Genomic DNA, 4,771 nt, shown 5'->3' on the forward strand with positions numbered 1-4,771 from the left:
GAAATGATTCCCCACCAGGCAAGAGATCCAGACGGTAACAGGCAATTTTAAGCTAGGATTGCAAATTTCTGTCTAATGACCAGACTAGCAATATGATAAACTCAATATATATGTCAATATATCTCCCTTGTGAAAGCTATTTCCTCTTCTTCCTCCTCCCAACAAACTGATATAGTTGCGGTTTTGTTTCCAACATAAGGAAAAATCGTAAATCGTCGTCATCATCATTACTGCCATCAAGTGTCATCCTTATTGTACAGGGTTCATCATCATCATCACTGCCATCAAACCCTATCACAACTATTTGGTTTTGGCTTTATGAGTCCTCTTTCTTCGTTCCTTATCTGCAGTTGAGTTTCCAATAAAAGAAACAACTGTAAATTGTCATCGTCATCATCATCACCACCATCCAGCCTCATTCCAACTATATGGGTTTGGTTTTATAAGCCCCTCTTTCTCCATTCCTTCCTATCTAAAGATGCAGCTAAACACCCTACAATTTTTTATCTCCTCTTTCAGGCTCCTTCCAAGTCTTCAGTGGTCCTCAGTGGGTCAATAATTGGAAGCATCTGACACATGTAATCTCCAAATAAACCCAACATGACACAGGTAAGTATCGCCATGCTGCTCAAGGAATATATGATATGTCAGATCAATCCTTGATTTTACTTATCTAGAAAAGATTGGGCGTCCCTCTGTCAAGAACAGTTATGTCAACAGACTAAACCCAACAACATCCCACATGTAATTAGGAACTCAATCTCGGTACAACTTGCATCAGATCCTGGAACAGTCCAACATGAAAACTTAGAGTTAATCAACCATGATAATCAGTGAAGAAGTTTACCAACCTTCAACTTTCATCAATGAAGAAGGTTTCAACTTTCAACATATGCACCAAATTTAGAACCATGATAATGTATAATCAGTGAAGAAGTTTCATCCTACTTATTAAATTTAGAACCATTAGAAAGTTGTAGATGAAACAACGAATTCAGGTTCCACCTACATCGATACCAAAAACATATGAAAACTAAATTTCTAGTTTTGTACAACTGTGAATTTGAACTCATAGGGCCTTATGGCATAATTTGTCCACAGTGCTATATAAGATTATTCGTCAAAGCTGGAAATAAGTCTCCTGTTATTTGCTAAAGAACAACAACAAGACTCAGGTTGGAGGAATACCACCACGATCCATCCACCATCTTGTTTTAATTCTAATCACATTAAATAACAAGGTTTTGTTTTCCACAGCTTACAAATTATTCCACCAAGATAATGTTGCAATTTTGGACAAGCATGTGTTCATGAAAGTAGAATTCTTGGAGAAGGCCCTTAGGGATTTCTATTCTATAAGGTTCAACCTCAGAAACCATATTGCATAGAGGTAAACAACTTGTAACAGCTTGTCTTTTCATCATAACATGTACATAATGACATCCAACCTTAATGTGACTACTGATGCATTAACTTGAGACATACAACTGTGGGTTAGTAAGACAAAGCATGCATGAGTTGGCTCATAAGCAATATCCAGATTAAAATTTTAAACTAAATTTTTTTTCCAAGTTCTGACACCACTAAGATAAAGAGATTTTATGAGTAATGAAGTGAAGCAACCCTACCTTTTAGAAGGCCAATAAACAACTCCTTATCGAAAGAAAGGAATTAAAATAGACCTGAAAAAAAATTACTTTGTTAATTGCCCATCCTTTAACATTCATCCATAGCAAACTTTATTCAGAATCACAACATTTGATATGTATCTATGCTTTTTCATATAGTGATTTTTCTAAGTCCAAAAGTTTGCCTTAACAGCGAAGGACAAGAAATTTCTATTTCTATTCCTCTAAATCCCTAAATCAAGGATGTCTTTCCCTTGCTTGTCATCTCAAACCAAGAACTTTATTAAAGTGCATTCTCATTGTTCACATATTTGCAACAGTAGGCTGGTCTACCACCGAGTTAGGGCCAGCCTGTCCTAAAAGTCACCAGTTTGCTGTGAGTGTAAAAGATTTCATGAATTCTCTGGCATAATAAAACCACTTTAAGTGAAAAAGAAAAGGAAAATAACACTAACGATCAGTAGTTTTCATTGGTTTCAGACATAGTTAGGGTCTACAATGCAACCTTCCAAGTCTCAGAGACCAGTTAGGAGAAACAACAATTCACGCATATGTATTCTAGGATTCAGTTGAGCTCTAGAGGCTTTTGAATCAAGAGAGAGGCATTAAATCTATAACATAACCAGAAGAGAGTATAACATACAACCACCTTCACATAGAAAATAAAGGCGAACACTATAATCAAAATACTCAGTTTGTCCTTCAAACATACTCAGTTTATTCAAATCTCCCAAACAAACCACTTAATACATGGCAATAAACCCCGATGGAAGATCCCATTGAATCCATTCAAATTGCTCAAACATATCACTGTTCAAAATACTGAAGACCACCATAATCATCACTAGGTGCAAAAGAAGCTTCTGCTTCAGAATTCGATACATGGCAATCAACACCGATCGAAGATTCCACTAAATCATGAAACCTCCCAAGCATCCTTGAACAATAGGCAACATATATATGTAACAAGCAAGCTAGATCATGCGGTGAAACTCCACCATGACATTCATTTCACCGTGATATTCAGAAGGCAATTATACGTCGTATTTACCTTCTAAAGTTGTATACACAAGAAAAAGTAGAGGAAATACACCAAACCATATAACTGAGAGGCAAGTAGCAAACTCTTTCACATAAATAACTAAATATTTGATCATGACACAAGCTCCAAATACTCAAAACCGCCTGTAAATAAGAACTATTTCATCGAAACAAACATTATGTCATCATAAGAAGACCTAAAACACCAAACCAACAGTAGTGAAGGAAGGATTACTTCGTTCCCATATGAACTCTTGTCAAGAAAACCAAGCATACATCATGATGGCATGCTAAAAAAGAGAGACTTCGACAAAGTTCGAGATGTGGGTGTCGTTCGAATCGCATCAAACGGGGCTCAAAAGCTGAGATAGCTGGGGTTTGGGCTCGGAATTCATGCCGATGATGATTATGAGAGGGATGAAGCCGTAGTGGGTGATCACTTTGGCCTTCTTCATCGACCACGTAGTCCATTCCTTCACGCACTTAGCCGTCGAACTCTCCTCCGATCCCTTCAGAAACTTCGCCGACTTCCCTTTGCCCCTAGAAGAAACACGCGACGCCATCTTTCTCTCTCTCTCTCTCTCTCTCTCTCTCTCTCTCTCTCAAAAACCCTAGAAAAGGTGATATTTTGGGAGCTTAAATTTTGTGAATTAAGAACATGGTTGTTTCTGTAATGCACCTAATATTTAGAAAAATTGCTGATATACGGCCCAGTTTAGAATATATGAATGCTTCCATCTTTTGAATTGCTTGATGAGCTCAATTACCATTTTTTTCGATAGGTTTAATTGGTATTTCATTTTAAGGAACCCATCTTGTGTGGCTGGTGTCCTTGGTGAACATAGATGATAGAAATTATGATTGGAAAAGGTGGACAAAAGGATAGTTTTTTTCTTTTTTTCTTTTATTTTAACTCGGGGTCTCCCTACCCTAGCATAGAAACCAAAATACTAGGATGATCAAAAGAGAACCTTGTAAAGCTTAAGCCCGATATTGAGTTCAAAGTACTGTTCTACTTAGAAGCTTGAAAGAGCTAGGAAATTAGTTGTAATAAATATATTTTTCAAGTTAAGCAAAGCGGCCCAAAAGAGGTTTGGCAATGTGAGATTGGGGCTAAGCCGTTAGGTAGGTGGCCTAGGTTCAAATCCCAGTGGCATCATCCCTTGCGCAAACCCAAGCATGGTAACTTTTTGATGACAAAGGGTAAGCCCATGGAATTTTACGCTGCTAGAACAGTGACTGTATGTACAGCAGGCAAAGTCAGCGCAGCTAGATCTCTGATCTTGCAGGTGGTTTCCTTGTGTAAATATCAAAAAGAAAAAGTTAAGCAAAGCCACCTAGGGTTCAAGAGGGGGTGATACAGTTTAAATCCAACGGGACAATGACCTAGGTACCACAGACTGAGTCTTACCATGGCCACATCTCTGATTTCTATTGTGATTTCTCCGATCTTCATGAAAAAAGTTCAACAAAGCTGCATCAAACCGGCTGACTCGATGACTCGGTCCGATTAAGGATCCCACCGAGTCACGATTGAAGTTTCAGCCAAGCTCCAAGTTGATTGATAACGGGCCGAGATAGGTAATGGTTTTTGGCAGGTTTGTTTTCACTTTGAGAAGAAAAACTTCACGAGAGCAGATCGGGTGATCTGTCAAATCACTTTAAGAAAATTTGACATCTTCACCGTCCATTGCTTAAAACCCACAAGGACTATGTCCTTGTGTACATTGTGGACGGTGAGGATGCCAAATCACTTGATCTGCTCTGAATCCACAGATCCCTGATTTCCTTCCCATGCATGCCATTAATTATCAAAGCCAAAAATCCAGGATTGTAACCTTATCCCTTCCCATGCATACATATTGTTTCAATCGTTTTGGCTTTCTAATCATATCATTACTTTCCAAAACTAAAAGTAAGATGCACTTAACATGGTAAAAAGGTAAAACATCAGTTTGGAAAAAACCATATTTTACGCAAGCCAAATGAAAACTAATGTTTTGCCAAAAATAATAACCTGCGGCTAACACTTGGGTTAATTATAATTGCGATTTTTTGTTGTGTTAGGGTGATTTCAGCTGTTTTTTTTTATCATGGTAATT

General features: G+C 37.8%; 1 pseudogene across 1 annotated transcript; it reads right to left on the bottom strand.

The window, feature by feature from the left end:
- Positions 1-2,745: 2,745 nt before the first annotated feature.
- On the bottom strand, positions 2,746-3,267 carry LOC149827002 (mitochondrial import receptor subunit TOM7-1 pseudogene; annotated as a pseudogene). The gene has a single exon (XR_016435131.1). The product of XR_016435131.1 is annotated as a mitochondrial import receptor subunit TOM7-1 pseudogene (transcript).
- Positions 3,268-4,771: the final 1,504 nt, after the last annotated feature.

This window comes from Nuphar pumila, chromosome 10 (genome assembly GCF_984573655.1).
Source record: "Nuphar pumila chromosome 10, dmNupPumi1.hap1.1, whole genome shotgun sequence".
In the NCBI taxonomy this organism is placed as follows: Eukaryota; Viridiplantae; Streptophyta; class Magnoliopsida; order Nymphaeales; family Nymphaeaceae; genus Nuphar; species Nuphar pumila.